This window comes from Rhinatrema bivittatum, chromosome 1 (genome assembly GCF_901001135.1).
Source record: "Rhinatrema bivittatum chromosome 1, aRhiBiv1.1, whole genome shotgun sequence".
NCBI classification, from domain to species: Eukaryota; Metazoa; Chordata; class Amphibia; order Gymnophiona; family Rhinatrematidae; genus Rhinatrema; species Rhinatrema bivittatum.
Window position 1 is genome coordinate 814,852,654 of NC_042615.1, and position 12,451 is coordinate 814,865,104.

At 46.6% G+C, this 12,451-nt stretch overlaps 1 long non-coding RNA gene across 1 annotated transcript in view; it reads right to left on the reverse strand.

The window, feature by feature from the left end:
• The window catches only part of LOC115082399, a 29,129-nt gene extending 17,883 nt beyond the window's left edge, over nt 1–11,246 (reverse strand). The window contains exons 1-2 of the long non-coding RNA XR_003854160.1: nt 11,109–11,246; nt 9,422–9,504 (exon numbers count right to left, since the gene is read on the reverse strand). This is a non-coding gene — a long non-coding RNA (uncharacterized LOC115082399). The remainder of the gene's footprint in view (nt 1–9,421; nt 9,505–11,108) is intronic.
• Between the last annotated feature and the right edge of the window lie 1,205 nt (nt 11,247–12,451).

A 12,451-nucleotide genomic window follows, 5' to 3' on the forward strand; every position in this document is an offset into this window, starting at 1 on the left:
AACAGAAACATGGGGGTAACCTGCATGGAGCGGCAGTTACTTCCCTTAACAGAAACATGGGGTAACCTGCACGGAGCGGCAGTTACTTCCCTTAACAGAAACATGGGGGTAACCTGCACGGAGCGGCAGTTACTTCCCTTAACAGAAACATGGGGTAATCTGCACGGAGCGGCAGTTACTTCCCTTAACAGAAACATGGGGGTAACCTGCACGGAGCGGCAGTTACTTCCCTTAACAGAAACATGGGGGTAACCTGCACGGAGCGGCAGTTACTTCCCTTAACAGAAACATGGGGGTAACCTGCACGGAGCGGCAGTTACTTCCCTTAACAGAAACATGGGGGTAACCTGCACGGAGCGGCAGTTACTTCCCTTAACAGAAACATGGGGTAACCTGCACGGAGCGGCAGTTACTTCCCTTAACAGAAACATGGGGGTAACCTGCACGGAGCGGCAGTTACTTCCCTTAACAGAAACATGGGGGTAACCTGCACGGAGCGGCAGTTACTTCCCGTAACAGAAACATGGGGTAACCTGCACGGAGCGGCAGTTACTTCCCTTAACAGAAACATGGGGTAACCTGCACGGAGCGGCAGTTACTTCCCTTAACAGAAACATGGGGTAACCTGCACGGAGCGGCAGTTACTTCCCTTAACAGAAACATGGGGTAATCTGCACGGAGCGGCAGTTACTTCCCTTAACAGAAACATGGGGGTAACCTGCATGGAGCGGCAGTTACTTCCCTTAACAGAAACATGGGGGTAACCTGCATGGAGCGGCAGTTACTTCCCTTAACAGAAACATGGGGGTAACCTGCACGGAGCGGCAGTTACTTCCCGTAACAGAAACATGGGGTAACCTGCACGGAGCGGCAGTTACTTCCCTTAACAGAAACATGGGGGTAACCTGCATGGAGCGGCAGTTACTTCCCTTAACAGAAACATGGGGGTAACCTGCATGGAGCGGCAGTTACTTCCCTTAACAGAAACATGGGGGTAACCTGCATGGAGCGGCAGTTACTTCCCTTAACAGAAACATGGGGGTAACCTGCACGGAGCGGCAGTTACTTCCCGTAACAGAAACATGGGGTAACCTGCACGGAGCGGCAGTTACTTCCCTTAACAGAAACATGGGGGTAACCTGCATGGAGCGGCAGTTACTTCCCTTAACAGAAACATGGGGTAACCTGCATGGAGCGGCAGTTACTACCCTTAACAGAAACAGGGGGTAACCTGCACGGAGCGGCAGTTACTTCCCTTAACAGAAACATGGGGGTAACCTGCATGGAGCGGCAGTTACTTCCCTTAACAGAAACATGGGGGTAACCTGCACGGAGCGGCAGTTACTTCCCGTAACAGAAACATGGGGTAACCTGCACGGAGCGGCAGTTACTTCCCTTAACAGAAACATGGGGGTAACCTGCATGGAGCGGCAGTTACTTCCCTTAACAGAAACATGGGGGTAACCTGCACGGAGCGGCAGTTACTTCCCGTAACAGAAACATGGGGTAACCTGCACGGAGCGGCAGTTACTTCCCTTAACAGAAACATGGGGGTAACCTGCATGGAGCGGCAGTTACTTCCCTTAACAGAAACATGGGGTAACCTGCAGGGAGCGGCAGTTACTTCCCGTAACAGAAACATGGGGGTAACCTGCACGGAGCGGCAGTTACAATCATAAGAAACTTGCTAGGCAGACTGGATGGACTATTTGGTCTTTTTCTGCCATCATTACTATGTTACTATGTTATCAATATCAAATAATTCATCTAATACATATACATACAATCTCCCACCTCAACAACAGAAGCCAAGCCTACAATAAGGGGAGGGGAGGAGACGAGGAAATAATAAAATAACAAAAATGATCAGAAAACAAATTACACAAAAGAAAAACACCAAAAAAATAAATAAATAATAGTGTAGAGCCCCCTTGGTTCTCTCCAGGTTTGGGGTTGCTTTAGGAGGAGATGTGGGAGCTCCTCTAATACAGAAATCCTAACCCGCAGGGGCAGCCTGTGCCTCTTCTCCTGTGTAAGTTACCTCCATGGAGATTTTTCTCTCTTTTGAATTTGGGCGTTTTCCTCCACCTCCCTGTCCTTTCTGGGGGTAGGGGGTGTCTTTCTGCAGGAGTATAGGACTGCGTTTTTCAGTGAGTAAACAGGATACCGGGTTAGCCATCAATAGGGACTCGGGCCCTTCTATCTATTTTGTGTTTTTTTTTATCACTAATTGGTAAAAGGGGAGGATTCCTTTCTTTGAAAGGGTCTTGGGATCATCAGTATCCTTAGGAAGGGGTAACCCACGGCTGTCTAAGATGAAGGAGAGCAGGAGAGAGAGAGAGAGGAGTCACCATCGGCCCCTTTCAGGTTCATTAGCATCTGTTGAAGATCGTAGGGGAAGAGGATTGCGAGTATCTACTACTATGAGGGAAAAGAAAGCCGATATTGAAGAGGAACTTCATGGGGAGGTAGGAGATGCACGTGACTGTTCGATCTGCCATATTTGAATTAAACTGGACCCTTAATTACCATCTTCATGGGAGGGAAGCTTGCAACCATCCCGTATCATAGGGGAGAGAGGAAAGATAAATTTGGATAATTGGTTTTTCACATCTATTAATAAATTAAAAAAACTGAAGCGGTCACAAATTTATTGAGAAACTTGGCTGTAACAACCGTAAGGATCATTTTTATCACTGCCTAGCACTTCAGTAAACGTATTACTGGAACCCACCTTAGGATTCAGAGTGCCTCTTATTGTATAATTAGTTCAGTGCTTATCACTGCTGTATTCAAAAACTTTTAATTTGGGAATTGACAAATTGCAATGCCCAGGGCCTAGAAGGATCATTCCCGCCCCCCCCTCATTCAGGGAATCCTGGATATTAATATCATTGACCAACGAGGAAGGTGCATCATTAGAGACTGTGATTGGAATATGGACCTTTGGGACTTCCTGTCTGGGTCTATCAGACCATGGGTTATAACTGCACCCAGCATTTTTCCTTCGGACTCAGCTTCAGATGGACGTCTTTCAGGACCACTGGAAAATTTTACTTCACATATGATTTATCTTATAGAAACCGTTCCGGATGCAAAAGTGTCTACAAATCAAACCTGTTCCCCTTTATAATTCAGAAGACACTCACATGGAAACCTAGAGAAGAACGTGGCAGCCATGGCCACCACAAAGCAGAAGAAAACCCTTCCCGTGAAGCCACGTCGGGAAATGTTTTTACAGCCTGGTCACAGAAAGAGGCCTTTCTAGAATCCCAGCAGCCAGATTCAAGACAGAAGGCGGCCAGTAACGGGAAGCTCGTTGCAATCTCTTTCAGCAAACTTTCTAAGCATGCTGGCGAATCCAGTATCCAGCCCGCCTCCTGCATTTTCCCCGTGTTTCCCTCTAGACAGATAAAACGCACAGGAAATGCCTGGAAATATAGCCACCGGAACCCCAAGGTACCTCCTTCATATCTTTCTTAAAAGTTCTTGGGGGACCTTTCGGACTGGACCGAAGAAAGTTCGGCAGCCTAAGATTCCTTGCTCTCACACGGTTCTCTGGCAATTCCCACTTGTTGTACAAAGCCAAATTGTCTTTTATGGAAGCCACACTGGTTGATTACAACCCTTACAGTCTGGCGCCCCCTATTGGTGGCTTTCTCTCCACGTGAATCAGTCCTCCTGGCCTGCCATGCAATCTTGGCTATTACGTCAGAGGAAAACTCGCACGAACGTGACACTGCAGGAAATCAAGTACTTTCCATCCGGTTATGACGGTCCAAAGGTCCTCCAGCATGATTTAAACACTTATAGAGAACTAGGGAAAAAACCTGCAGCATCTGGAAAGCTATGTACACTAAGCGCCTGATTTTCAAAACCATTTACATGTGCAAAACTGAGTTTTAGACGTTTGGGGAAGAGGAATAGCCTAGTGGTTAGAGCAGTGGACTATGAGCCAGGAGACCAGGGTTCAAGTCCTGCTGTTGCTCCTTGTGACCTTGGGCAAGTCACTTTACCCTCCATTGCCTCAGGTACAAAAACTTAGATTGTAAGCCCTCTGAGGATAGAGAAATACCTACAGTACCTGAATGTAAACCAGTGTGATATCTCAATTGAGATTGAATGTTGGTAAATAAATAAATGCACTTTACCTGTGTAAGTGGGCTTTTGAAAATTGTTACATTTACATGTGTAACTCCTTTTGAAAATTACCCCCTAATGCTCATAGTATGGGAAATAAAGTCCCAGATCTAGAGGCAGTCATGGAAGAGGCTGACTTGGATATAGTGGTGGTCACAGAGAACCATAAATAGGATCTCGTTATACCAAGCTATAATCTAGAAGGAAAGGGAAGAGGACTGGTGCTATATATAAAAAATAATAATAAAGCACCAGAACTGCAGGGTTTATGAGGTAAGGAGGAGGCACTGCAGGTTAATCTGAAAAGAGCAAATGAAACTTCTATTTTTATTGGCGTGATATACAGACCTTCGCAGGCAAAAGAAACAGAGATTTCACGGAAGAAATTCACAAACTTGCTATGAAAGGGGAAGTGTTCTTGTTAGGTAGTTTCAGTGTCCCAGATGTTTATTGGGATATTCCAGCTGTGCTGTGTCATCTGGAAGCAGGGACATCCTGGACATAAGAACTGGAAGAACTGTTCCGACACGGGAGGGGTGATAGTGGACCTGCTGCTTACAAACAGGGGGGGGATCACCTGGGATCCAGTGGTCACTGGATGGCGTGGTTCAGTATTTGGGCACAGGCAATGGTGGATCCTTCAGGAAAACGATACAAGGAGACATAAACTGGATAGGATACGCTAGGGGATGTAGAACAGCAGTGGGAAAAAATAAAATGAAATTTTATTAGGGAAACAAACCTTTTTTTGATTAAAAAAAAGGTGAGAGAAAAAGAGAGGCCACTGTGCTTTTCTAAAGAAGTGGCTGAAGGGGTAGGGGAAGAAAAGTTAGTGCTCATAAGCTACAAGAGATCGCGGTTTAGTAGATATTCATGGTCTCCTCCCCAGCAATCCACACACATCTGGTCAATGAACACCCATCACATATCCGGGAAGGTCTGCTTAAATTGTGGAAAATACCAACCTACCAGCCTCCCAGGTTTTCTAAAGATTAAACATATCTACATGGGAGGGGGGGGAGCAGGGATACTGGACCTGGTGCTTACCATCGGGGACACTATCTCTGATGTGGTGGTGGATGGTCATCTGGGAATCTGTGACCGCCGGATGGTGCGCTTCAATATTAGGACGCAAGAGATGAAGGACCCGAAGGCGAGGGTCCTAGACTTTAGGAAAACGAACTTTCTCCGAACGGGGGCGTACCTCAAGGAGTCGTTGGCTGGACGGGAAAATCTAGAGGAAGCAAAAGGGCAGTGAGCAAAACTAAAAGGAGATTATCGTAAGGGCAACTAATCTTTTGGTTAGGAATGTAAATAAAGGGAAGAGGAAAAAGAGGCCCCTATGGTTTTCTAAAGAATTAGCTGAAAAGGTATGGGGGGGGGGGGGGGAGAAAGGTTAGCGTTCATAAACTACAAGAGATCGCAGAAAGGAGAAGAGGGGCGGCAATATCTGGAAAAAGTAAGAGCAGCTGGGAAAGTGGTCAGGAATACAAAAAATTCAAATAGAAGAAAAAATAGCAAATACAGTAAAATGGGTGGGAGAAGACTTTTTTAGATATGTTAGTGATAGAAGGAAGGGCAAAAGTAGCCCTGTGAGACTCCAAGTTGAGGGGGAGGAATATGTAGAGGCTGAGGAGGGAAAAGCAAAATTTGCTTACCAAATATTTTTGTTTGATATTCAGTGTGGAAGGGCCTGGAGCAGGACCACAAAAAATGAACACAAATAAGACTGGAAGTGAGAGAAACCTCAGTCGATTTTCAGAACAGTGTGCTCGTGAGGGGCTAAGTAAACTTAAAGTAGATAAGGCGATGAGGTCAGATGGGATACATCCGAGGGTACTAAGGGAACTTGGAGAGGTCCTGGCGGCTCTGCTGGATGACATTTCCAATGCTTCCTTAGGGGTAGATTTTCAAACACGGCGCGTTCGTGTACTTTTGCTGGCGCATCAGGCGCAAGCAAAAGTACGCGGGATTTTAGCGGATACGCGCGTAGTCGCGCGTATCCGCTAAAATCCTGGATCGGCGCGCGCAAGGCTATCGATTACGATTCCCTCCGAGGCCGCTCCGAAATCGGAGCGGCCTCGGAGGGAATCCTCTAACGCCCTCCCCTCACCTTCCCCTCCCTTCCTCTACCTAACCCACCCCCCCCGGCCCTGTCTATACCCCCTCCTTACCTTTGTCGGGGGATTTACGCCTCCCGGAGGGAGACGTAAATCCCCGCGCGCCAGCGGGCCCCTAGCGCGCCGGGACGCGACCTGGGGGCGGGTACAGAGGGCGCGGCCACGCCCCCGGACCGCCCCGGGCCGTAACCACGCCCCCGGGCCCGCCCCCAAAACGCTGCCGACACGCCCCGAAAACGGTGCGGCGCGGCGCTCTGCCCCGCCCCCGACACGCCCCCTCCGAAAACCCCGGGACTTACGCGAGTCCCGGGGCTCTGCGCGCGCCGGTGAGCCTATGTAAAATAGGCTCACCGGCGCGCAGGGCCCTGCTCGCCTAAATCCGCCTAAATCCGCCCCACAGAGTTTGGAGTAGTTTTGGAGGACTGGAAAAGGGCGGATGTGCTTCCTATTCCCAAAAGTGGAAGTAAGGAGGAGGCTGGGAACTCCAGGCCAGTCAGTCTGACCTCTGTGGTGAGCAAACTAATGGAATCGCTGCTAAAACAGAGGATAGGGCAGTTTCTGGAATCCAATGGATTGCAATAACTGAGGCAGCAAGGTTTTTACCAGAGCTAAATCCTGTCAGACGAATCAGATCAATTTCTTTGATTGGGTGACCAGAGAGTTGGATGAAGGGAGAGCGCTGGACGTAGGGTACTTGGATTTCAGCAAGGCCTTTGACACTGTTCTGCACAGAAGATTTATAAATAAATTGTGCGCCCTTGGTATGGATCCTAGAGTGGCTGAGTGGGAGGTGACAAAGGGGAGTGGTAAATGGAGTTTGCTCTGAGGAGGGAGTTGTTACTAGCGCTGTGCCTCAGAGATTGGGCCTCGGACCGGTTCTTTTTTTTTTTATTTATATTTTTTAGGTAAAAAATATAATATAATAACAATCAAAATGGTTACAGAAATACCTTATACAGAACCGGCAAATAGACAATTATTATCATAACAGTACGCATTTAACAATGGGAGTGTTAACGCAGATGAATAATAATACTAGCACAGGCTTGCTAGATCGGTTTTCTATTCTGCTTGAAGTCTCTCCGTCTCGGAAAATCGCTGTATAGGACTCCAAGTCGTCGATGTTGCACAAGGTAAACAGGTAAAACATGAAATGATGCAAGCTGTAAGAGCAAATCTAGCGACAACAGCTCAACAAGGGGCTAAGGACTTATAATACTGTAAAAGCTGACCGCATGTAACAATAAACCATCAAATCTGGAACATCCGTCAAATTTGTCTGAGTTTTAATTCTTCCCTCCCTTCCCCCCCACCTAGGACCGGTTCTTTTTAACATTTTTTGTGAGCGACATAAGGGAAGGATTGTCAAGGAAAAGTTTGTCTTTTTACCGATGATACGTAAATCTGTAACAGGGAGGACAGCCAGGAAGGAGTGGAAAACATGAGGAGGGATCTAGGGAAGCTCAAGGAACGCTCTAAGGTCTAGCAGCTAAGATTTAATGCTAAAAATATACTGGAGGTGAAATTCTTCTAAGCACAAAGGAAGAGCGGGACCTGGGATTAATTGTAACTGATGATCTTAAGATGGCCAGGCAGGTGGATAACCTATAGAAGGCTTTCCTTTAAAGAGGGCTTTCATTATAGCCTGTATAAAGGTCTCTAGAAAGGAGATCTCCCTCAATCATATATTAATGATAGCATCGATAAGGACGTTGCATGACAACTTAAATCAGCAGTGATGGATAATGGTCCAACGCACAAGCAGAAGGTTGCGCCTTACTCAAAAAAAAGACGCAACCTGGTCGTTGACCTGTTTAAACTCTGACCAGAGACGTGGTACAAAAGAGGATCCCTAGCTTTGATTAATGAAAAGATTCACAGAACCTCCCACAGGTTGATGAATTTGAAAGATTTTATCTGTAAAAAGCAGGCAAATGCGGTGACCGAAACATGAAGGAGAAAATAACTGATTAGCCAGCTGGGTCAGGCCTTTAACAGCAGTAAAAAGCTGCCTAGAGTCACACTGGCCTTTTTCTATTATAGACTGAGAAAAAAAAATATTGTTTAACATTCAAAGTAGCTTCTTTGAAGAGATTCAGATAAACTGAGTAATTCAGCTTAAATTGTTCTAAGCTAGTGTTTAGCAAAAGGCTTTCTAAATGCATGCCCCCCCCCCTCCAAACACCCCCCCCCCACACACACACACACACACACACACACACACACACTTGAGACAGCCTTGTGATGAGACACAGCTTGTGTTACACAGACTGCAACCTTAAGATTTACTTTCATTTTGATGTGACACTCCCTGTGCATCTCTGAATAAATCTTACTTTTGATTTGGACCTCTCTACAGTGGATCTTTGTTTATTGTGACAATCCATTACTTTATTCTCGTATATTCCTGGGTGTTCACTGTTGCTCCTTACTATTGCTGTATAGCTTTAAAACATGCAATTACCAGGAAGACCAGGGAGAGGATTTATGGCAAGAAACCAAATGGGTTTTTTTCAGGTGCTAGGTTTTCAAACATGCGAGCTAAAGGATATATTCCAACCCTGAACTTGTTCATCCAAAGACTCCGTTAGTTCCATACAGGGATTGCAAATTCTGTCTTTAAAAAAAACAAACCCCCTCTGGACAACCAAGGTGAGAAAGCAAATGCACTCGTTCCTTTGGAAAGAAAAGACAAGCTGCCCTCTCCTCTCCTGAAGTCCTACAGAGCACAGCCACTTGCCCCCTAGTCGACAACACACCAATGACTCATGGAATCCCCTTTATTTATTTATTTATTTATTTAAAGGATTTATATACCTGAGGTTCCTGTATAATATACATATCACCCCGGTTTACAAAGAACAGTAACCTTAGAACAAATGCCCACCATTTTGGGAATGGACTTCTCCCACTGGGAACTCCCATTGCTGGAAAATTCCTCTTTCTGACCCTATGGTGAATTCCTAATGGGCTTTATATCATCAAAAGAAATTATATACTCTTTAACAGCAGGGAAATTCTCCTTAAAAATAATAGCCAACCCTCTTCCCTGATGTCAAAAGGAACAGCCAGGAGGACGGGCTTTCTCTGCTTCTTCCAGACAAGATTCTGTGCAACTTCCCCTTGCCGCAGCTACCTGTTAAGGATATTCCTGGACCAACCTGGCAGGGTCTCCCCCATTCTTGGGCAGGGCTCCGTTGATCCTTGGATACTCGGCATCTGATGCCTCCATCCCCTAGGAACTCTGGAACAAAGGAACAAATAGGTCTGTAGACAGGGCTAGCAGTATTTACAAGTTTGATTACATTTGCAAGATCCTAGGAGATACCAAACAGTGCACATAAAGAGTATGTCGGTCATTTTTATCAAATCGGCAACGTGTTCAGATAGGAGATGATTACTCATCATGGAGAACCTAGGGAACAGGGATCCCTCAGGGATCCAGTGTTATCCCCTGTGTGTTTAATTTATATCTTGTACCACTTTGTTCTGTTCTTCGAAAACTGGATGTCGTGTATTTCTTCTCTGTAGATGACATCCAGTTTTATGTCCCTAGTTCTGATGGGTCAAACACAGCGACGGATTTCAAGGAAGCCTGGGATAGGCACAGAGGAACCCTGGCGACGAAGAAGTGAAGGGAAAAGTCAGAAACATGACGGCAGAAAAAGAGCAAACCGCCTATCTGGTCTGCCCTTTCTTCACATCGACGGCAGCGGGAATGAAGCAGGCCAGACTTTAGGAACCTATTGACTAGGCCGCATTAGAAAGGCGAGTTAACACTCTGTTTTAACAGGAATAATCTCCCATGAGATTTACCTAAACCCGTGTTTCCCAATCTTTTCGAGCCCAAGGCACTACCTACAGTAACAAAAAAAGTCGTGCAGCACACCAGCATCCATGGAGCAGGCAATCCAGGTACAGAGAAGACTCATACGGTCCAAAGAAGAGCCAGGGGAATGCACTGAGAGTCCCACCAGTGTCTCTGACAAATTGTAAAACAAAGGGAGAGAGAGGGGATGGAGACCCACATGAAGCCATGACATATAAACGCAGGAGAAGGGAGGAGCGGGTGCCGTGTGGGCCGCCAGCTCAGGGAGTTAACCTTGGCTGCTGCCTGTGACTGCCAGAGCTCCTCCACTGCTGCCGCTCCCAGCACTCAAGTGAGTCACCTCCAGGACTCAGCACATGCTCTCACTGCCTCGCTCAGCCTGAGGAGAGGCAAGAGGCTGGAAGGACTCAACGGAAGACGCCCGGGAAGAGGGAAAGGAAGGGTGCGAGACAGAACAGGGTCTGACTATCCATGCCCTGCACGCCGCCCATTAATTGCCTCATTCCGGGGCTCACGCCGCAGCTAGGAAGACGAGGCGTGCATGAAAGGAGCTTCTAAATGTTTAAAAGCCACCGCTGGCGACTCTCGCTGCTGCGAGGTGCTGAGAGCAGAGGCCCAGGTGCTGGCCTGGACCTGCGCATCAGGCAGCGGTGGCTTTTCCGTGGCTCGCCTGATCAGGGTCTGAGGGCGCACCGGAGGGCCGTGGCACGCTGCTTGGGAAATACCTAAACCGTGATATTTAAGTATAGTGGTTTAGTAAATTCCTCGGTGGTCTGGGAACACATATTGTCGAGAGTGGGAAAGCATTATCTGTCCCCAGCAGTGGCAGCGTGCAATCGCATCCCAGGGCCATGGATTTTAAAGGGGCACTAGCCCCGAGTGAAAGCTCACCTCGACTCCTGAGCCCAAATCACCCCCATCCTGCCAAAAATACAAACTCTTTCTGGCAACATCTCCCACTGGCATAACACCCCCTGTCCACTGAAAAATGTTTGTGTCTTCTGCATTACCATGTTTACCTTTAAGGTATTTGAATGTTTCCATCACATCCCATCTCCCTCTCTTTCTTCTGTTGTCCATCCTGCCAATGCTTATTTAGGATTTCTAATGAAAGATAAACCTTTTATATGGAAGTGAGATCTGCTGGAATGTCAGCCTGAAATAGAGCAGAACCTGTATTAGGAAGATTTTATTGAAGCCCGGTATCTCTGCAGTGATGAAATGCTGCCACCCTGTGGCAGGAAGCCAGAATGCCAACATTTCCCAATTCCAGCCCATCATGCTCACTAAAGAGCCCAGATTTATGAATCAGGGCAAACAGCAAAGGGCGGAAATCCTACAAGCCAGTTTGCACACACAGTTTTTAAATAGTGTGCCTTTTGCACCAGAATTTAATTTTCTGCAACTTTCGGAAGAGAAAAATATTCCACAGAGAAGATTCTGTGCAAAGACTTGCAGAAAGCATTGCAAAATCTTTTAGGTCTGGGAGCTTAAGGATCAGGCAAAAGTATATCATCAGGCTATCCTCAATGAATATTTGTGAGAGAGAATCACATACCTTTGGTATGAGATCCAAGTTGATTTACATGTCACAATGACTCCTTCTGGGGACTCAAGGACTTGATTTGGGAACCAGCACTCTACAACCAGTTGTACAAGGAGCACGACTCTATGAATTCCAGTTCAGCAGCTGGACAGATTTCAGAATCGGAAGCATTCCCAGTCCCTCCTTGCTGGAGTCGGGCATAAGCTTCCCTGGCAGAACCATGTCCTGAGTTTTCTCAGGTTTATGACGCTCTTTGGATTATACTAAAGAGCAAGAGAGAGAGAGAGATCACAGATGAGAGTGGTGAGAGACCTCAGCAGATGGCATCCAAGTACCCACCTGATCCAGTTTCTATGCAAGATCTCAATACGCCTGCACCATGAGTGACTGCGGCAGGTTGACAACCCTCTTGTGTTTTAAAGTTTACCCTTTCGCCCCTCTTCAAAGTGGACGAGAGTGTGACATAGTGATCATAAGAAGTGTTTTCTCTTTTAGCTTGCAACTTGATGGCATTTGGGTCGATAGGTCATAGCCATAGACTTTTCTAGTTCCTTCTTTCCATTAATCGTTGTGCTTGTGAGTCAAGTGTACACTTACCATGTATATCATGATGCCCCAACAAGGACAAATCTAGATTCTCATCACCTGCTAGAATTTATTTCAGAAAAATGTTATCGTTTTTTGCAAGCTCTCCATAAGAAGTGGGATTGACGTGGACTGAATCGCTGAATAGAATCCATAAAGATAGCTCTAATTTACTAGCAAGGTCCTGTCAAGAACCTGAGGCTGACAGTGACAATTCTTTCACTTCTGGTA